This window comes from Callospermophilus lateralis, chromosome 16 (assembly GCF_048772815.1).
Source record: "Callospermophilus lateralis isolate mCalLat2 chromosome 16, mCalLat2.hap1, whole genome shotgun sequence".
NCBI classification, from domain to species: Eukaryota; Metazoa; Chordata; class Mammalia; order Rodentia; family Sciuridae; genus Callospermophilus; species Callospermophilus lateralis.
The window spans coordinates 91,928,720-91,950,823 of record NC_135320.1 but is presented as its reverse complement, the minus strand read 5'-3'; the positions used below and the strand labels follow the sequence as shown (position 1 = coordinate 91,950,823).

At 49.0% G+C, this 22,104-nt stretch overlaps 1 protein-coding gene, 1 long non-coding RNA gene and 1 pseudogene across 6 annotated transcripts in view; 2 read left to right on the top strand and 1 right to left on the bottom strand.

Moving 5' to 3' along the window:
* Znf7 (zinc finger protein 7) overlaps positions 1 to 22,104 on the top strand; it is a 121,715-nt gene that overhangs the window by 92,103 nt on the left and 7,508 nt on the right. The gene's annotated exons all lie outside the window — the stretch shown is intronic.
* LOC143381827 (uncharacterized) lies at positions 19 to 20,469 on the bottom strand. Of its 2 annotated transcripts, XR_013088899.2 has the most exons (4): positions 20,124 to 20,469; positions 19,713 to 19,851; positions 13,639 to 13,793; positions 19 to 1,078 (listed from the first exon to the last, which is right to left on the bottom strand). It is a non-coding gene; the product is annotated as an uncharacterized LOC143381827 (long non-coding RNA). The 2 variants fall into 2 exon arrangements; XR_013088900.2 differs by lacking the exon at positions 13,639 to 13,793.
* On the top strand, positions 9,164 to 11,277 carry LOC143381819 (uncharacterized; annotated as a pseudogene).

The window sequence follows — 22,104 nt, the reverse complement described above, 5'->3', positions numbered from 1 at the left end:
AAGAAAGTTTATTGTCCTCTGGTACCATCCCAGAGCTGGATTACCTCATTGCTGTGGTGGGTGTGTACACAGGGACAGATAAATCTGCCTGGGATGGGGAAGAATGTTAATCCTGTTTCCCTGAAATTAGAGAGGGGGAGAGATTAGGGAGGAGCAAGGAGAGAGGAAGAGAAAGAAACATGTCCATTTTAAAAATAAGTCCCAGTGATCTAGTGGCAAGGGCTATATTCAAAGCATTAAGTGGACAACTGTTACAGTATCATGTGACCACAAGCCCCCCTGCTGGACCCCGGTCCACAGAACACTTCTGCCCTCCAACTTGTTCCTCAATCCAAGGAGTCTTGAGGTAGGAGTTCAGGGCATCTAGATTGGGGAGACAGGATACAAGAAAAATGCTGACTGAAATACAAGACCAGGAGATGAGTCATCAGTTCCTTGCTTAGGATAAGTTCCGTTATTTTGACAACTCCTGCTACTGAAGGGTTAAAGCCTGTGGTAAGTCCCACCACCGGTTTGTATTCTAATTAACTGAAAATAAAGTAACCGATGGGAACAAATGAAGCAAGGTCTTTAGGGAGAGGGGAAGGAGGTATAGCACTGCACAGAAGACAGCACTCCACCAGACGCAGGGCCTTGAGTGACTTGTCTTCTACGTATTGATACTTTCACTTTTAATTTCAATAAATCTATGCTCCACCTGTTACTTCTCCGTGTCTTGCTCAATTCTTTGTTCAGGATGCCAAGAAGGTGGATCCCAACTAGACATCCCACCCATTATTAGTCTGAGAGGACTAGAGGCATCTAAACATCCAGTTCCAAGGTACAGGCTGTTGGGAATGTCATCAGAGTTGACCAACATCAGTAGCAGATCACTGCTCCCTTCTGTGAGTCTCGGGCCTCCTCCTGGGTCTGGTCACGGTTCAGAAGACGTGAAAACAAGGTCTTCTGCAGAGTGCTGGTGGGTATGGAGCTCTTCAGCACACGCAGTTATTTGATTCTTCTTCCCTCCCCTGCTCAGCATAATGGTTTCACTTTCCAGTTGAGTGGTTAAAGAATGTGTCCTGGGTTGAATCCAACTCTGCAACACAATAAAGGTGGAACCTTGTGGAATAATAGTAATTTCATGCTCCCTCACTTCAATGTGGGGACAACAGTATTTTTTCCATAGGATATTATAAGTATTAAAAAATACACGTGAAACACATAGAAGTGTGTCTACACAAATCACCAGGATTTCTAGTACAGTGATACATGCCAATAATCCCAGCTACTCAGGAGGCTGAGACAAGTCAATTGCAAGTTCAAGGCCAGCCTGGGAAACTTAGTGAGAACTTGTCTCAAAATGAAAAATAAAAAGGACTAGAGAGGTAGCTCAGTGGTAGAGCACTTGTCTAGCATGCATGAGGTCTGGTTTTTCAATCCTCAGGAAGTGCTGGGGGGCATGTATCACCAGAGATCTTAGAAGTTCCACTGTGGCCCTTCTCCATAGATACCTTAGTGATCAGAGGCAGCAGCAGGAATACTTCCTAAGAATCTATTTGTTGATCTGTGAAAATTCATCCTGCTGTGCTTCATGTGAAGCTACTTTCAGTACTGGTTGTTTTGATTTTTTGTACTGGGAATTGAACACGGATGCTGAACCGCTGAGCCACATCCCTAGCCCTTTTTATTTTTTTGAGACAGGGCCTCCCTTAGTTGCTGAGCCCAGCTTTTAACTTGCAATTCTCTGCCTCAGCCCCCTGAGTCTCTAGGATTACAGGCCTGTACCCTGAGGTTCAATCCGCATATTAGAAATACTGAGGCATCAAAGTGCTGCCCCCAACCTGCGCAGGCAGCTGAACTTCACGTTGCTTGTGTGAATTTCCAGGGACACCAAAAAACACAGACACACTTCACCTTTAAACAAGCTTCAGGACGGCTTCTTCATTCTCTGCCTCAGGCTCCCCAAATGGGAGAGCAAGAGAAAGCCAGGAGAGAGAGAGAGAGAGAGAGAGAGAGAGAGAGAGAGAGAGAGAGAGAGAGAGAGTTTGGAAGAGGGCTTTTATTGGGGGGACCCTTATTCTTAGAAAGTTCCATTCAACAAAGATCAGAAGGGGCAGGGTTACAAAGGACAGGTGAGTGTAATTTAACCCAAGGGGCCATGGGACGACACGCTTACTTCTGAAGATGTGCCCTCAAACTTCCTGGACTGGGACAGTGTTCAGGTCACTGAGAGATGTGGTGATGGTCAAAGCTTTCCACTCCAGGATGGAAGGCATGAATCACTCAGAGTGGCTCCCCACACCAAAAGAAATCAAACACGTAAGTGGGTGGGCAAAGAACCTTTACTTTTGCCAGAAGGGCGAGTTTCTGAACCTGGATAGCAAGCACACTCAGAAGGCAGTCTGCCTGTTTCCATCCCTAACAGCTCTCCCCTCTTGCTTAAATAGAAGGAGCTCCAAGTTACAATCTACATGATTAGCTAATTTTAAAATTGAGGCAAGCAAAGGGAAGGTTTTTTATTATTATAGGTGGATACAATATGTTTATTTTTATGCAGAGTTGAGGATCAAATCCAATGCCTTCACACATGCTAGGTGAGCGATCTACCTCTAAGCCACAACCCCAGCCCAAAGGGAAGTGTTATAGTTAAAAATAGCTACAATTGGATCTTTACATCCCAATTAAAGCTAAATAACTATATCCTGAAAATGGATTATCACACTTTCTATTTCTCACACCCAGCACACATACACACACAATTCTTCAAGGCTATGTAATTAAGACAACACACCAGGAGACCAGAAGTTAAATCAAAAGTCGTCTGAGGTTATATGTTCAACAGAAATGACAAAAAAAAAAAAAAAAAAAATCAGAGAGGACAAGGTTAGTAAAATCAGACCCACTGAGGGCAGTAATATGCCCTGTTATGAAAATAATATCAGGCATTTTCCCAAACAGTAAGGAGCAGCTCCAGATGGTGGTGGGCAACCACACACAAAGAAGAGTCACTAAAGACTTGCAGTTACTGTTACCTTATGAGCACTCTAAAGTGCACACCCCTAAGTGGAGACTGAGGATAGTAAGCAGTCATGTGGGGCATGAAGAAGCTGAAAGAGCTCAGGTGCAACTAAACCATCTCTATATGTGGTAACATCAAGAGACTGGACTCTGCTGACCCCAGGGATGACATAAAAGCTGAGCACCTCTGTTCATTCTTAGCCCTGCCTCCTCTGGCTCCAGCAGAACCCCTGTCACCACCACCCATATAGAGTCTTGTTCCCACCACGCTGGTAACAATCCCAAGAATTATTTGATAGAATGCTGTCACGTTTCTCACGACTAAAACACTCAGGGTCACTCCAGATGAACTGGGCTGCATAAAATAATCACACAAAAGACAGAGAGACCTTTTTCTTTGGGCCCTGTGACAGCTCCTCTGACCTAAGTGTTTCCAGAAAGAGAGAAAAAGCATGCACAAGCTGAACCCTTTTATGGAGGAGGAGCCATTCAAATGAGGCAAGGGGTCAGGTTTCAGGGGCGTTAGGATGGCCTTAGGCCTGAGCCTAAGCAACTCCACTTTTTAAAAAACTTCATTTTAAAAGACCTGCAGTTTCACCAGGCACATCCACATATCCCTCCAGTGTGGCCTCAAACAAGTTACTTCCCCTCACCCTGATAAAAGAAAGTGAAGCCCCTGGCAGGCTGTTAAGAGGGAAAGGTGAGAAGATCAGGGGGGAGACACCAGACCAGATGCTTCTGACCCCAGGGTAAATGAGGTCACTGAGAAATCCAGTGGTAGCTGATAAGGATTGAAAGGGGGGTCAAAGCCCCCAAATTTAGTTTAAATAATAGAGCAAATGAACAGGGATTCAGCCACCCGAAAACAAGGATGCACTCGAGCTGGAGAGCCTGCTGAGGACCTGACGTCCCATCACTTGTCATCCTTCCTGATCCTCTGCGTGATCCTCACCACTCTCAAACTCTACCACCTCATCTGGATCTTGGTGAGAGCCACAACTTCTCCCTATGACCCTCTCCTCAACCGGCTGTCCACTCTACACCAGGAAAAGCCTGCCTTGGTTGTCTGAATGTGCATCTGCTGGACTCAAAGCCTAAGACATAGGACTTTTGAACTTAGCCTGCAGAGGGGATGTCTGTCGTTAGCCTGTCGTGATTAGGTGTGTCTGCAGTGCTCAGACTTAATCTAGAATTGTTTGCTGTGGATTGATTGTGTCTATCGCAGTGCCCAGCATCAAGGATTGTCGTTTTCTTGGTTAAGAACCTACAGAGTGAAACTGTATGGAGTGATCTGAGAGAATAAAGCATTGAAAGGGGCAGAAACTCATGGACATTCTTTATTTCTCCCCTCGACTGCATACATCGCAATTTTGCCCCCTCGCGACAAGGGGGTTGAATCTAACTTCCTAATGTCTGCTGTCAGCAGATTGACATCTAGGAAGGCCAAGAGAAGGGGACACACAAAGGGCGTTCCATGGAACATTCTACCCCAAATAGGGCAGAGGAGTAGAATTACAAAATAATAGGTGAGTGTGTCTCAACCTCAGGGGTATGCCAACTCAGAAGACTGGCCTTGCTGTCTGAGTTGGGGTGTGGGGGGGACTGAGTCACGAATCATGGCACTACCATGCCAGACTACAGTGATCTTTGAGATCCCCATGGTGCATCAGGACTGGAAGGCATGGTAACTCAATGTGGCTCCCCACAGGATGCTATTTAATTTTCAAACATACCAGATTTACATAAACCAACCATTTCTAAATATCTTGTTTTACATCAGACTTATGTTTTGGGTGAAATTTCAACTACTTTTAATGTACTCTTTGTCTTAAAAAAGGTGTGGTTCAGGGCTTCAGGTGTAGTCCAGTGGTAAAGGCTATTGATCAGCATGACTGCTAGTCCAGGGTCCCAGTGCCGGGTAAGCAAAGTGTAGTCCCTGCCTTTTGTTTTTGGGGTGTAAATCAGTATCTATCTGCACACACACCATGTGGTTCAAATCTATGTTTTAGCTTGATTTTTGTCTGCTTGATCTGTTTCTGAGAAGAGTGTTAACATTTCCAGCAATAAATGCAAGCCTGTAATCCCTGTGGCTGGGGAGGTCCAGGCAGAAGGATCCCAAGTTCAAGGCCAGCCTCAGCAATTTAGCAGAACTCTGTCTCAAAATTTAAAAAAAATATAAAAGTGCTGGGGATATAGCTCAGTGGTTAAGCACCCTGGGTTCAATCCCTGGTACCAAAATAAATTTCTGGCCATAACTGTTAGATAATAGTCATCTCTGCTCTTCTATCAGTTGTTACTTTCAGTATTTAAAGGCTGTATTGTTAGGTGAGTGTTTCTTGCTGGACAATTTCTTTTACTAGTTTATAAATTTTGCACGTAACCCTTCGTATTCTAACCTGCCTGTCTACCTGGGCTGATTCTGATGCTGCCACCCCATCTTTGCTCTGGCCCAAGTTACCTCGGGTGCCAATGACTGACTCCCGGTTTCTTACCAGTACCGACTCGCACCTTTTGTGGTAAAGAATCATGATTAGCATGCAGCATTTTACTCCCAGGACACAGTGCATTTCCCAGCCTATCTTAAACTTGCTCTTGACTATTGAAATGGCTAAGCTTGCTTTCCAGGTATGCCTAACACCTAAACACACACACACACACACACACACACACACACACCTAATAACACCCCTGAGTGGGGCCTGGACACATGCCCGCCCACCTGTGAGGATGGCCTTAGGCCTGAGCCTAAGCAACTCCATTTTAAAAACTCCAGTTTCAAACCTGCACTCTCACCAGTGTGGCCCCCAGGCACAAACAAGTCACTTCTCCCCACCCTGATAAACTCAGAGTGAAGCCTCTGGCAGGCTGTCTGATAAGAGGGAAAGAGAAAAGATCAAGGTGGGGACCACAGACCAGATGTTTTAACCCCAATGATGTCACTGATGGGGTTAATGATGTCACTGAGAGATCCGGTGGCAGAATAGGAAGGGGGCATACATTTGGTATAAATAATAGAGCAAACGAACAGGTATTCAGCCAGCCGATACCGATGCCCTCACTGAGAGCCTGATGAGGACCTGGACTGACAGCCCAGCACTTTTCATCATTGCTGATCCTCTGCATTTTCCTGACCAGTCTCAGATTAATCTACAGCCACATGTTAACCCTGGTGAGAGCCACAACTTCTCCCTCCGCCCCTCTCCTCAGCAGCCGTCAGCTCCACCCAGGAGAAGCCTGCCTTGGTTCCAGACCTGATCACTGGGGTCTGAGTGAGTGGGCATCTGCTGGACTTTAGCCTAAGGCTGGAGACTTTTGACTGACACTTGAGCTTATCCTGCAGAGGGGACGTCCGTCGTTAGCCTGTCATGATTAGGTGTGTTTGCAGTGCTTAGAATCAATCTAGAACGGTTTGCTGTGAATTGATTATGTCTATCGCAGTGCCCAGCATCAAGGATTGTCATTTTCTTGATTAAGAACCTACTGAGTGAAATTGTATGGCGTGATTTGAGTGAATAAAGCATTGAAAAGGGCAGAAGCTCATGGACATTCTTTATTTCTCCCCTCAACTGCCATAAGTTGCACCTTTGCCCATCGCAATACTGCCCCAATTCCCGCAGACCACCAAGAGGGCCCTGAGGACCCTAAGGGCCCCGCCTCTCACACCACAGCCTGGTGTCCGCAGTGTCTCCCCACAAGGCCTCCTGCCCCCAGAGGACCCTCAGTAGCTCGCCCCGCCCTCAGCTGCTACCCCAACACTCCAGCGGAGAGCCTGAGGCCCTGAAGGCTGGAGCTGCTGCCGCAGGGTCCCCAGAACTGGGGGGGGGGGGCGGGTGGGCGTAAGCCAGGCTCTCTCCTCCTTGCTCCTTGTCGCTGGCGGTGGCCCTGCATCCTTGATACAGATTCTGTCTTCAAACTAATAAGTCTCAGTCAGGCATGAGGGCATATGTCAGATCAGGCGAGGTGGGCAGTGACCAAAGGAGGCAGATTTAAAAGGGCCACGGAAGAAGGCTTTATTGAGATATCACTCCCGGGTGGAACTCCATCAGACCCACAGAGGGGACAGGAGAAGGGTCTGAGGAGAAACGGCGTGGAAGCTCGACTGGACTGGACTTTTATGGGGCTTACAGCAGGAAGGGAAGGGCTTGGGGCAGGAAAAGGTGTTTTTAGGGTCCCTTGACCCTTTGGAGTTGGTCAGGGGAGTTGGCTGAACTCCAGGATTGGCCAGGGGGTCCTGCTGATTGACAAGCGTTTCCGCCAGCACCTGATTGATGTTCTTTTCCCGCCTGGGCTGCTTTGTTCTAAGTTGCCACTAAGTCGCCATCACCAACCTAACAGCACACATCTATAATCCCAGAGACTCAGGAGCTGAGACAGGAGAATCACAAGTTTGAGAAGAGTCTCAGCAATTTACTGAGACCCTAAGCAACATAGTGAGACCTTGTGTCAAAAAGGGTCAGGAAGCAGGTTGTAGTGGCTCATGTCTATAATCCCAGTAACTTTGGAGGCTGAGGTAGGAGGATTGAAGCAACGTAGAGAGACCCTAAGAAACGCAGATACTCAAATGAAAGAAAGAAAGAAAGCAGGCAGGCTGGGGATATGGTTCAGTGGTTACACACCCCTGGGTTCAATCACCAGTGCCAAAAGGAAAAAAAGTTCCTTTTGTAAGTGGAGGTTAGCTCTGCCTCACATTTTCTGTTAATTTTTTCGGATTCGAAGATGAAGGCTGGAATCTTATCTCCTCTGAGGAGGGACTTCTTCAAGCAGCCAGCACTGACCAGTGGGATTTGGAGCTGCCTCCGCGATACGAGTAGCAGGCCTGAGGATGGTTTGGATACATCCATCCTGCCGTGGGCCTCCCCAGGGTCCCTGCAGGAAGTGCATGTTGGCAGGCCTTCCAGGAGCCCTGCCAGGATGCAGGGAGGCTACAGGTGTGCCTGCGGCAAGGAGTTCAGATACAACTCGCTGCTGGGGGGTGGGGGAGGCTGTACCAGTGCAGGGAGCGCGAGTGGGGCAAGGCCTTCAAGCAGAGCTCCATCCTGCTGCGCCACCAGCAGATCCACATGGAGGAGAAGCTTTTCCAGTGCAGCAAGCGCAGGAAGTCCTTCTACAGAGCGCGCAGCTGGAGGCCACTGCCCTGTGTTCGGGAGGGACCAGTCCTTCCAGTGCGGTAGCACCAGAAATTCCACACTGGGAGAAGGCCTTCGAGTGCGGGAGTGTGGCAAGGCCTTCTGCCGCCGTTTCACCCTCAGTGAGCACCGCCACATCCATAGGGGCGGGTGGCCTAGGAGTGCCCAAGCTGTGGCCAGTGCTTTGGGAAAGAAAAGTGACCACAACCTCAGAGCAACCAAGAGATCTTTATTGCAGCAGTGCAACAGAGAAGAGAAAGAGAGAGAAAGAGAGAGAGAGAGAGAGAGAGAGAGAGAGAGAGAGAGAGAGAAACGCGTGCAAAGGAGACAGAGAGAGCAAGAGAGAAAGGGGGGTCTGGCAGGAGGGAGTTTTTATAGCCCAAATCTAATGGGGTCTCTGGGTCTGTGGGGAGCCATTCTCACACGTGACTGGGCGACTCCCGGTTAGGGTCTGAGGCGCTCTGGCTAACTGTGTCGGAGCTTTCCCGGCCCTCTCCTGTTGAGAACCTGTCCGTGTGGGGGTGTGACTGACCACTGACCCCAGCGGCCAATCACTAACCCTGACCTTGGAGTGCGGCCCCCCTCAACCTTCATTGGATGGAATTCTCCCCTGAATTTCTTGTTCCTCAATAAAAGGCTACTCCCTGGCGTGCTCTCTCTCTCTCTCTCTCCTGCTAGCCCTGAGTAATCCTTGCTGCCCTACCGGGCGGTTAGAGGTGGGAAGCAGAGAGGGGAGCCGTCTCGGACCTGGTCATAGAAAAAGGTAACTGAGTCTGTGTGTTTTATTTCAATCTCGCTAGTTAACTTTTTATGCCAAGAACCTCATTAATGAAACCATTGCGCTGGTCGCATGGTGGATGGGTCTGCAAGCTGCCTTATTGGCACACAAGGGGGTTAAGTGCTCGGCCTTGAGCACGGGCGAAGCGCTCAGCCTTGAGCGGAGGTTTGGGCGTTTGGGCTTGAAGCAAACAGGTGATAAAGAACCAGACAGAGGGAAGGCGGAAGTGAAGCGGAAGCCATTACTCTTGAGAGGCGATTACTGTAAGACACATGGGCAAAGGAGAGGTCTGCGGCTTCTCCCTTCGACCTGTTGGGGACCCTCGACTTCCTTCCAGCATATGGAACCTGTCGTATGAACTTAGTCTCCGGTGGCGGCTTCCGAGACCTCCGCTCCCTCGATTGTACCCCAGCCCTAGGCCAGCCTGTAGAGAGCCGTGGAATCCAGAGAGTAGCTTCCTGCAGGACTTCCACAGGACTCTAGTGCCCTGCTGTCCAGGAAGTTGACTCCTTCTCACAGGATGGCAGCTCTTGGCCTGTCTCCCACATTTGCTGTGTCCACCCAGAGCCCTGCTTTTCTCCAAGAGTCAGAATTTCCTCTGTCTTCAAAACACCATTCCTGTCCCCAGAATTTAGACCTGTTTGCTTCCCATGGTCTGGAGCCTCCTACCCCACCCAGTGTTTCTTCTCAGAAATCCGTGACTTTCCAGGATGTAGCTGTGGAGTTCACTGAGAAAGAGTGGCCCCTGCTGGATTCTTCTCAGAGAAAGCTGTACAAGGATGTGATGCTGGAGAACTATAGCAACCTCACTTCACTAGGGTATCAGGTTGGCAAACCCAGCCTCATCTCACACTTGGAGCAAGAAGAAGAGCCGAGGACAGAGGAGAGGGGCAGTCAGCACAGCACGGCACCTGTCCAGATTGGGAGACTCCATCTAAGACCAAGTGGTCAATCCTCATTGAAGATATTTTTGGGAAGGAAACATCCAGTGGTGTGACAATGGAAAGGAGCTCATCTTGGGGAGAAGTCCACTGAATATGCCCACTTGTTTGAAGTCTTCAGCATGGGTGCTCATCTTACTCAGCCAATGGGGAGACACCCCGGCAAGAGGCCCTAACATCGCCACCATTGCGGGGCAGCCTTCAAGAGCAGGACGTCTCTCACTCAGCACGTGAACGTTTATGATGGGAGGAAGATGCTCGAGTGCCAGCAGTGCCACTCCCTCACCCGGCACAGGAGGATCCACACCGGGGAGAAGCCCTATGGCTGCAGCGACTGTGGGAAGGCCTTCAACGACCCCTCTGCCCTCAGGAGCCACGCACGGGCACACCTCAAAGAGAAGCCCTTTGACTGTAGTCAGTGTGGGAACGCCTTCCGCACCCTCTCGGCCCTGAAGATCCACATGAGGGTCCACACTGGCGAGAGACCCTACAAGTGTGATGAGTGTGGCAAGGCCTACGGCAGGAGCTGCCACCTCATTGCGCACAAGCGAACACACACTGGGGAGCGGCCCTATGAGTGTCAGGACTGTGGGAAAGCTTTCCAGCACCCCTCACACCTGAAGGAACACGTCAGGAATCACACCGGGGAGAAGCCCTATGAGTGCACGCAGTGTGGCAAAGCCTTCCGCTGGAAGTCTAACTTTAATTTGCACAAGAAAAACCATATGGTGGAGAAAACCTACGAATGCAAAGAATGTGGGAAATCCTTTGGTGACCTCTTGTCACGGAGGAAACACATGAGAATCCATATTGTGAAGAAACCAGTGGAATGTCGCCAGTGTGGGAAGGCCTTCCGAAACCTGTCCATCCTGAAGACACACATGAATTCTCACACAGGAGAGAAGTCCTACGGGTGCGATCTCTGTGGGAAAGCCTTCAGCGCCAGCTCCAACCTCACCGCAAACAGGAAGATCCACACTCAAGAGAGGCGCTATGAATGCGCAGCCTGCGGGAAGATCTTTGGTGATTATCTGTCACGGAGGAGGCACATGAGCATCCATCTGATAAAGAAGCGTGTAGAGTGTCGGCAGTGCGGGAAAGCCTTCAGGAACCAGTCCACCCTGAAGACCCACATGAGGAGCCACACGGGAGAGAAGCCCTATGAGTGCGACCATTGCGGGAAGGCCTTCAGCATAGGCTCCAACCTCAACGTGCACAGGATTCACACCGGGGAGTGCCTTGCCTGCAGGAAGGCCTTCAGCGACCACTCATCCCTCAGGAGCCATGTGAAGACGCACCCGGGAGTGAAGCTCTTCCCAGCCTCAGTGTGGAAGAGGCTCCAGTGAGCATTCCAGTAGGCGACGGGAACACTCGGACCAGAAAGGAACCTTCAGATGTGAGGGAGAAGCTCTCACCTTACAGAGCTCAAAAGAGTTCATGGAACGTAGGAGAAATCCAGTTGGTGTGAAGCCTGTGAGAAGACAAGTTGTTTCTCACCAGTTGGGAGAACAACACCGTGGGGGATGTATCTGGTGTGGAAAAGCCTTCAGTGTACATCTAGTTTGTAAACACGTGAGAACTTAGGGGAGCGGCCCAGCTTGGCATTTAATGTCAAGATACTTCAGCAGGCTGGACTGCGGCCCTGTGGTAGAGTGCTTGCCTAGCATGCATGAGGCCCTGGGTTCCATCCCCACCAAAAAAAGAAAAAGAAAGAATTTCAGCAACACTTTCTCAACCTTTTGGACACATTAGGGAGAATTTTTGTGAGTGCAGTGATGGGGGAAATCTTTTCATTCTCACACTCCATTCCTCATGAGATAAATCACACTGAAGAGAAGAATCTATGGGGTGAGGAATGTGGGAAGTCCATAAAAGGGGTGAGCAAACTGACCAGCTGTTGGTGTTTGTATTGTTCATAAGCTAAGAATAGTTGTTCCACTTAAAGAGGAGAGTTTGTGCAGAGACCCTCTGTGGCCCTCAAAGCCTGAAATGCTTGCTATTTATAGAAAAGCTTTGCTGAGCCTTGGCCCACAGCAGTGGTCCTCAACAGGTAGGGGTTTTGTTCCCCAGGGGACATTTTTGGTTGTTACTGGGGGAGGAGCCACTGACAGGTAGTGGGAAGACATTAGGATGGTGCCAAGCATCCTACAGTGCCCAGGAGCCCCTGCCCCCGACTTCAAAGAATTGTGTGTCCTACAATAACAGTACGCTGAGGTTAAGAATAATTGTACTTTTTTTTTTTTTTTTTTTAAAGAGAGAGTGGGAGAGAGAGAGAATTTTTTAATATTTATTTTTTAGTTCTCGGCGGACACAACATCTTTGTTTGTATGTGGTGCTGAGGATCGAACCCAGGCCACACACATGCCAGGCGAGCGTGCTACTGCTTGAGCCACATCCCCAGCCCTCAGTGTAGTTTTGATTTATACTTCCCTGACTGGGTTTTAGCTATTTTAACAGGTGAGTTTCATTGTGGGTTTTTTTTTTTTTTTTAAATATTCATTTATTAGTTTTTGGTGGACACAACATCTTTGTTTGTATGTGGTGCTGAGGATCGAACCCGGGCTGCGCGCATGCTAGTCGAGCGCGCTACCGCTTGAGCCACATCCCCAGCCCCAAGAATAATTGTACTTAACGTCAGCACCAAACTAGAAGAAATTTCTTTTTAATTTTTTTTTTAATTAACATGGTTCTTTGAACAAATTTGTAAGAACTTAACATTGGGGGCTGGGGATGTGGCTCAAGCGGTAGCGCGCTCGCCTGGCATGCGTGCGGCCCAGGTTCGATCCTCAGCACCACATACAAAGATGTTGTGCCTGCCGAAAAACTAAAAAATAAATATTAAAAAAATTCTCTCTCTGGGGCTGGGGATGTGGCTCAAGCGGTGGCGCGCTCGCCTGGCGTGCGTGCGGCCCGGGTTCGATCCTCAGCACCACATACAAACAAAGATGTTGTGCCCGCCGATAACTAAAAAATAAATATTAAAAAAATTCTCCCCCTCTCTCTCTCTCTCTCTCTCTCACTCTTTCTAAAAAAAAAAAAAAAAAAAAAAAAAAATTCTCTCTCTCTCTCTCTCTCTCTTAAAAAAAAAAAAAAAAGAACTTAACATTGCTAATAATCCCTATGTGTCCCTTCACTTGTGCAAATGAGAATTCTCACTGGGAGAGAAGCTTTGATGGTATTCTCCAGTGAACGCAGGATTGCACTTCTTAGTCCTTCATCATGAAAACAGGCCCTACCTCATGAATTTCTAGTCTTTATTTTTAAGGTTATGCTCCTCTAAATAACCATTAGGCCTCATCACAAAAGGTTTGTATATAGTATTTTTACTGTAGCTTCATTCTTAAAATATCTAATTTCCTTTTGGATAACTTTCTTGACCAATGGCATATTTAGAATTGTGTTACATACTGGGTGACATAGGTATTTTATAGTACCTATTACTGGTATCTGATTTCAGATGCATTGTGATCAAAGCATGAAGTCTTCATTTTATGGATCCTTTGGTATGTTTGTGGCCTGCTGTCCAGCCAAGAATGGCATAGACTTCTAGTTGCATCCACTGTCATCTTCCATATCAAAAGAATTCAAATCTCATATTCGTAAGGTGTGCTATTTTTTAATGTCTCTTAAACAGATTTTCTTGCAGTTGGTACTGTCTTGCATCCCATAACCCTGGCCATTGACAAATAAGCAGAGGCCACTGTATGGGTTTCTGAGAAAAAGCTCTTGAAAAATAGTCCTTCTTACCTAGATTCTTCTCTCCACATTTGGTTCTTTTCTCCCTATGTCTCACCTTGCAAGGAGATTCATCTCCTAGTGTTGAAAGATTTGTGGTGTGAAGACAAAAGTCAGTCTAAGGAGGATGCTGCAGCAAAGTCACAGTGAGCAGGGCTTCCCTGTGGCCTCCGAGTGTCTGTGCCAGCCCTGGGTTTGTTAATTCCAGACCTCCTATTACATGAGAAGAAATAAAACTGATTACTGGCTAAAAAAAAAAAAAAAAAAAAAAAGAACCAGACAGAGGGTTTGAGTGGCCAGGTCAGCCTGCAGCTAGTGGTTGGCATGCCCTGCAGACAACTTACTCAGCCTGTCCTGCACCTAACACTTTGTCCGTGGGTCCTCACTCCTAAAACACCAGGGGCCGAATGTGGAGGAGGGCGCCCGGCAAAGTGGCCGGCACCTTGCGCGCCCGCAGAGGACAAGCGAAAGTGTGCTGAGTGCCGAAGACCCTACCTGTCAGGTTTCTGACTAAAAGGCTCAGGGGTCACTCCAGTTGAGCTGGGCTAACTTGGCTGCACAAAATAACCACACAAGAGTCACAAATACTTTTTTCTTTGGAGTAGCTGTGACGGCTCCTCTGACCTTAAGTGTACGCAGGAAGAGAGAGAGCCATAGCACACCCCTTTTATCGAGGAGAAGCTATTCAAATGAGGCAAGGGGTCAGGTTTTAGGGGGCAGAGTCTATCTTCATTGTAGAGAATCCGATGTGACTGCGTTACTATTACTGTCCTTGATAGAGTCTGCCTGCAAACGGGATATTCTGTCAAGGTATAGATAGGTAACAGCGGACATGCTTGAAAACGAGGTGTCTGCTGTCTTTGGGAGGGCCTGCTCGCAAATGAGAGGCTCCTTCAAGGTTTAGATAAGGTAACAGCGGACATGCTTGAAAACGAGGTGTCTGCTGTCCTTGGGAGGACTTGCCTGCAAACGGGATGTTCTGCCAAGTGGACTAGGAGGGCGCTGAGAAAAATTGTTATTATCTGTTCTTAACAAGAGCAGAGCTCAACATACTCTGGGCCGAAAGTAGATTAGCCCTGAGAAGCGGGTCACTTCTGATTAGAAAGTAAAACTTCTGTATGCTATGTTTAATTAGCTGAAAGACCTCATTTATTGCTGTTGGAAGGCTGCCCTCTTTGTTCATAATACCATAAAAAGATTGCTTGTACACAATAAAGGACTTTTTTTCTGCTGCTGCTTTGCTTGCTCTGCTTCTTCTTTCTTTTCCCATGCTGACCTGCACGTGAATTACTGCAACACTTCATGAAGACCACTGTCAGCAGGTTGACTGACACCTCGGTAGGCCACACCCAAGGGCACAGTAAGAGAAGGGGACACACACAAGGTACTTCCATGGAAGATTCTACCCTAAACAGGGTAAGGGGTTATATTACAAAGGGACGGTGAGCATAGCTTCACCCATGGGGCTGTAGCAAGACACACCCATGCACCAGACACCAATCCTCAAATCCAAGAAGGGTGAGGAAAGCTCTGCTACATTTCTATCACTGAGCGCCTCAACACCCAGCCGGGGAGTGACTCAGTCACATGTGAGGTTGGTCTCCTACACCTACCGACACCACTCAGTACTCATCCTGCACCTGCGCTGCACACCGGTGAGTGGCCCTTCACGTGGGCAGTGTGGCAAGGCCTTCGGCTGCAAATCCAGCCTTACCCCACACCAGAAGATCCATACGCAAGAGAAAGCCCTTTGTGGAGGCATTCTGCAGGAGCTACACACTGAGCGAGCATTACCAGCGGCATGGTGGCCCACTCTGGGTAAGCACCCAGAACCCCTGCTGACAACGCCAGGACAGCAGGGACTTGGCCAGGGTCTCCTCAGCAGCTTGGGAATAGGTTGGGGGGTGAGGCACAGTTGCAGGGCCTTGTGGGACTGAAGGCTGGTGGAGCGAGGCTGCCTCTCCAGCCATTCCCCAACAGACCTAGTGGGGATTGTGGGTGAAGTATTTATTTTAAAAGTCATTTATTTTCCAAATATTAACTTCTGATCAGAAAGAAAAATAATAGGTTGAGTTTTTCCGGCTGTTCATTTAAGATTGGCCAAGATGTGAGCCTGCTTCAAGGGGCAGGAGAGTGAGCCAAGACTTGAGGTAGGGTCTGCTAGCTCCCCTAGCCTGAACCAGGGAGTGAACCCCAGGCCAGCCTCAGGAATGCCAAGCTGGATGTGGCTGCAGAAGGAGCTGGCTGGGGAGAAGCCTGCCCACAAGCCCCCTGAAATCTCAGGGAAGAAGTCCCTGAGGGCCAACTGGCATATGAAGTCCTAGGGAGCCCTCCTCACCAGCCCACTCATCCCAGGAGCCAGAGGAACTCTGATAGGCTGTCTTGGCCTATAAAAACCACTAGAAGAAAGGACTGCTAGCCTGGAACCAAGCTGAAGGCTTGAGAACCCGTATTTATAAATTAACATGGTTTTTCTTTTATTTATTTATTTATTTTTAGTTGTTGATAGTCCTTTATTTCACGAATCGAACCCAGTGTCTCACACATGCTAGGCAAGTGCGCTACCACTGAGCCACAGCTCTTAACATGGTTTTTCCAAACATAATGTTATTGTAGAACATTTGGAAAATGTCAAATTTTACATTAAAAAAAAAAAGTATGGTGACACAACCTGTAATCCCTCCAACTGGGGAGGCTGAGCCAGGAGGATCAAAAGTTAAAGGCCAGCCTCAGCAATTTAGCAAGACCCTTTCTCAAAATAAAAATAAAAAGAACTGGGGATGTGACTCAGTGATCTAGTGCCTCCAGGCTCAATCCCCAGTACTAAAATAAAAAAATGAATAAATACATGAAACTGTCCTTTATCCCACTGTTTCAGTCAGCTTTTTTGCTGCTGTGACTAAAGGATCTGACCACAACTACAGAGGAGGAGAGATCTATTTGAGAGCTCATGGTTCTGGAGGTCTTAGCCCATTGAAGGCCAGCTCCATTTTTCAGGGCTCAAGGTGAGGTTGGACATCGTAGCAGGAGAGTGTGGCAGAGGGAAGCAGCTCACATCATGGTGACCAGGAAGCAGAGAGACTCACTCTCCAGATACAAATATGTACACTAAAGCCATGTCCCAATTCCTGCCTCCTCCATCCATGCCCTATGACTTCAGTTGATCCCTGCTTAGGCTGATAACCCAATCATTTCTCCCTCCAGACTTTCTTGCAGTCTCACATGTGAGCTTTCAGGGGACAGCTCACATCCAGATGAAAACACCCAGCCTCCAGAGATAGCAACTATTGCTGTTTTGGTGTGTTTTCAGTGTCTTTCTAATGCTAGTGTGTACACACACTTACTTGAAGAACTGGGGTTACATTCTTCTTAGAATTTTTATCTACTCATTGGGTAACAATCCCTGTGTACCTTTGCTCTTTAGTGTGAAACATGATTTACTTAACAGCTGTCTTATTTTTAGACATCTTTTCCATGTTTCATGATAATAGTTGACTTCACATGGCACATGTCTGCAGTTTCCTAGGGGTTGAATCTGACTTTATCAATAGTGCTGGGGACAGGGAGGCACTTTTGAAATTATTTTCATTAGGGGCTGGGGATGTGGCTCAAGCGGTAGCGTGCTGGTCTGGCATGTGTGCGGCTCGGGTTCAATCCTCAGCACCACATACAAACAAAGATGTTGTGTCTAAAAAACTAAAAATAAATATTAAAAAAAATTATTTTCATAAATCATGAAAAATGTCACTATTTGCTTTTTTTTTTTTTTTTTTTGTAGCAGGGATTTAACTCAGGGGCACTCAACCACTGAGCCACATCCCCAGCCCTATTTTGTATTTTATTTAGAGACAGGGTTTCACTGAGTTGCTTAGTGCCTTGTTCTTGCTGAGGCTGGTTTGAACTTGCAATCCATCTGCTTCAGCCTCCGAGCTCTGGATTTTCAGGCATGTGCTACCACACCCAGCTTAAAAAAAAAAAAAAAAAAAAAAAAACTGCGTTTTTTTTTTTAACCTACATTTCACTTAAAAAAAATTTAGTTGCCCATGGACCTTTATTTTATTTATTGATACGTGGTTCTGAGGATTGAACCCAGTGCCTTACACATGCTAGGTAAGTGCTCTGCCTCTGAGCCACCACCCAGCCCTCACTTTTTTTAAAACTATTTTTTAGTTGTACTTGGACACAATCCCTTTATTTTATTTATTTACTTTTATGTGGTACTGAGGATCAAACCCAGTGCCTCGAATGTGCTAGGTGAGCAAGGGCTCCACCACTGAGCCACAATCCCAGCCCTACATTTCATTCTTTCAATATTTCTATTGGTGCATTATAGTCTCATATAATGGGATTTGTTGGTACATATTTGTGAATGCACACAATATAATATAATTTGTCCAGTGTCATTTTCTATTATTTTCCCTTTCCCTCTCTCCTCCCTCCCCCAAATACTTTTTGTTCCAAGGAAATGGAAAATAGAGACAATAGAAAATATTAAAGTATGTGCATTTGCTGAGTGTATGTGTGAGCCACATTGCAACATAAGACACTTTTTTTTTTTTTAAACTGTAGGTCTTGGTAAACAAGTCAGTTGAGTCTGTTACAATGGTTTTGCTCCCACCATGCAAGGTGGAACACATGGACAGAACTCTATGGTGCCTGTGCATAGAAAATGTTTTTTTTTTTTTTTTTTTTAACAAGATATCTGGGTACCATCTGTCCTTCAACCAGATACCAAGGGTAAATTTCTGCCATGGGCCATATTCTGCCATCTCCTTTCTGCCCTGACCACTCCTGATCCTTCCCAGTTGGCCCTGTGTGGCATGCCCTGCTTCTTGTTTCTAGGAACTTGTGTCCATAAACCAAATTCTTTCATTACATCCATTTCTGTGTGTGCCTTACCACACCTGATTAAAAAAAAGCCCTAGTACATTTTAATCACTGTGAGACTTGAGTGTGTCCAGGAGAGTACTAGCCTTGTAGAGTGCCCCATCTGTCCTTGCCTGTTTAAAGTTGCATGGCTCTGGCTTGTCTGTCAGGATACCAATGTGCTCCTGGAGATACAGCATCTCTTTGAAAATAGCTTTTTAGTTGGGATGTTTCTGGAAATATTTACAGTTTGGAACCCTGCTGAAACAAAGGCTGGAGACACCTTAAGGGCAATATAGGGGATTCCCACAGGGAGTGCCCTAAACCATCCCAAGTTGAGATTTCAAGTTAAGAAGTACTAATTCCTCAGCACTTACTAGGGGAACTTACAGGGCCCAGCTTCCTGGAGACCAGATAAGTTCTACCAAAATTTGTCTGCAAGAGGGGGTCTGGCTATGGAATTTAGAAGAGGGCTTCAGGGATTTAGTTCAAGTCTGGGGCTAGTTCCTACCTGTTTAGGAACAGAAGTTATCTCCCAGTATATTTGAGGAACAACTTAAGCAGCTTTATGGGTGCCTAGAAACATCCAAGGTCCTGACTTGGGTTCAGACCTACAGGGAAAACAGCTGGCCAAATCCTAAGTCAAGGCACTCTGTGTCACTCAGGAAACAAAAAGAACTCAGGGAGAACCAGGGGCCCTAAAACCCCAAGCCCAGATGGATCGAGGGAAAGTGATCCAGGCTGGCCCAGAGAACAATGTAACCCTGCAAGGGTCTCTGATAGCTCAGTAGCACCAAGGCTCAGCAAAAAGGGGTGTGGAGGCCCTGGAGCGTCCTGCAGTGGATACAGAGGTAAGAGGCAGCCCTCTTCCCCACCTCCAAATAGAACCTTCAGGGCCTCAGTGCCCTATCACCTGAACACTGGGCTGGTGCCCACACTGTGGACATCCTAAGTCAGGCTCTCTATAGACCCATGTGTCAGCTCCCCCTCGCACTCCTTGTGTTATCCTGGTGTGCCCTGCTTACAGGAGCAGGCCAGGTTGGGGTACAGGGTTGCCAAGCCCCATCAGTTCAGGACCCTGAATCATGAAACTTGCTCCGTCATGTAGGCCAGAGACGCCAGTGTGCCTGGTTGGATCTAAGGTTCTGTGAAGGCATCAGGGCACTGGGGCAGTGCTTCCCTGTCTGGCATGAGAGCTGCTGGAGGCTCAAGGCAGGAGTACACTGCTTTCCTGGGGCTTGGAGAGGAACTAGAACATTCTCTTACCGGGACTCCCTGCAGGGGGCAGAGTCCAGAGGGATCTGGATTTGGATCCAGCACTGGTCGGTGTGAGGCGAGTTTGAGTGCCCTAATCCACTGATGGGAGCCTGGAGTCAGCCCAAGGTCAAGCAGGGTCCACCACTGTCTGGAATGGGGAGGCATGCAGGTTCAGCCAGATGGTGCCTCAAACTCCCTGAGTATCCTAAGAAAGGCTGATACTGGGAGCTACCCGTGGCGGGGGTGGGGGCGACCCACAGGACAGCAGAGAGTGGATCTCAGCGCTCCAGCAACAGCACAAGTGACGGGGTTTCGCGTGAAGCCAGGGAGACCCCGCTCAGCAAGAGGACGTCCTGGCCTGAGCTGGCGGCTCGGTCCGGGAGAGCAAGGGGGACGCCGCCTTCCTTTTGGGGGGCTTACCACGTGTTCCAGCGCTCCCAGACGCTGCGGCGGCATTCAACAAGAAACAGGCTCCTGTTGCCCCCAACCGGTCTTGCCCACAGCCCCGGAGCTGGCGACGGCCCCACCCTGAACCGAGACGTCTGCGCGGCGCGGGCGTGAAGACCGGGGTTTTCTGCTAATGAAAAGCTGACCGACTGCGCCCCGACAGGGCCAGCGTGGGGAACCAGCGTCCAAGACTGGCCACAGGAGGTGCGCCCGGTCGAGGCGACCCCTCGCCCGGGGTGCGCTCAACTTGCGAGAAATTGGGGCCGGAGCCCCGGAGCCCCGGAGCCCACAACCCACGGCGCGCGGAGAGGCCCGGCCTCGCCCGGATTTCACTCGCGCCGGGAGTCCAGCCACGCCCTCTTCGGACCCTGGCCCCGCCCTCTGGCTCCTGGCCCTGCCCACCGCCCTTGTGCCTTGCCCCGCCCACTATGGTTTTCATCCACGCCCTCCTCTTACCCAGGCGTCTCTCAGGCTCCTGGCCCCGCCGTCCCCAGGGTTCAGCCACGCCCTCCCCACGGTCTAGTCCAGACAGGCTCCTGTTCCGCCCTCCCGGTAAGCGACACCCCGGTGGCCCCTGTCCCGCCCGCCACAGACCCTAGCCTATTCCTCGAGCTCCTGGCCCAGCTCTTGGGCCTACTCTAAATCGCGCTATAATTTGCCTCTCCTTCGGGCTCCGGCTCCGCCCCTTCCTCCCAAACCCGGGAGGCGGGGCTGGGAACCACCGAGACGCCCGAACCTCCGAGCGGACCAGAACGGCCGGAAGTGGGCTGGGTGCGTGAGCGAGGCCCGTTTCTGGCGGCGTCGCGCGTTTACGGGCCTTGGGCCTCCGGTAGGGTGAGTCGGTGCGGCGCGCTGGGTTGGCCTCTACTTAGAGAAGCATGGGCTGCTTACAGAGGCGGTGAACGCTGGGCGGAGGACATGGTCAGGCAGCGGCCGCCCTGGACTCCGTCGGCGAGAGGCGGCAGTGGAGCGTCTGAACCCCGCAGCTACCCCCGGGTTGCTCGCTGACGCCGGCGTCCTGCCTGAGTAAGGCGAGCCCTAACTGCGCTTTCCCTCCCGCCCTGGGCTGCTCCGGAGTTCTCCCTGGCTTTCCTGCATAATCACTTCTTCTAGGGTCCCGTCTTTTCCTCTCACTTTCTGCTCCTTGCAGGGCTTCGAATCGGTGACAGTGGCATCAACATTGGTGCCACTGATTGGTTAGACTGTCTTCGAGTCCTGGCCCCCATTCAAGGCCTTCCTTTCTCTTACTCTTGCAGCCCTGGCAGCAGCACCCTAAATGTCCAGGCTCAAAGGAGCACCGCCCTCCAGTGGTCACTACTGTCGGGGTCGTGCTCCCTGTCCCATTGGCCTGGGGCCACTTTCTTGGCCAAAAGCTCCTCTAAGAAGCACTTCCCATTCTGACCTCTCACGGGACTTCCTGGGGAAGGTCCAGAGGTCGCTGTTTTAGTGAGGTGTTAGCTACATCAGTAACTTCTGGGGCTGGTGCCATCCTGGTGACAGATGCTAGCCTTAGCTGATTCCTGGATGGAGTTTATATACTTGGAGCATGCTTCCTGCATTTGATCCTGTCTTCCCTGCAGTACATCATCCTGTCTTGTATCTATTTCAACCTGCAGTTGCTGCATGCCTGCTGCCTGTGATCTACCCTCACTGGCTCCTTCAGTCTTATTCTTTTTTTTTTTTTTTTTAATAGAAAGAGGGAGAGAGAAAGAATTTTTTTAATATTTATTTATTTTTTTTAGTATTTGGCGGACACAACATCTTTGTCTGTATGTGGTGCTGAGGATAGAACCCCGGCCGCACGCATGCCAGGCAAGTGCGCTACCGCTTGAGCCACATCCCCAGCCCCTTCAGTCTTATTCTTAATTGCCTCAGGCCCTTTGCACATGATGTTCATACTGCCGGGAGTGTTCTCCCCACCACAGTCACCTTGGCCTAGATCCCTGAAGAAGTG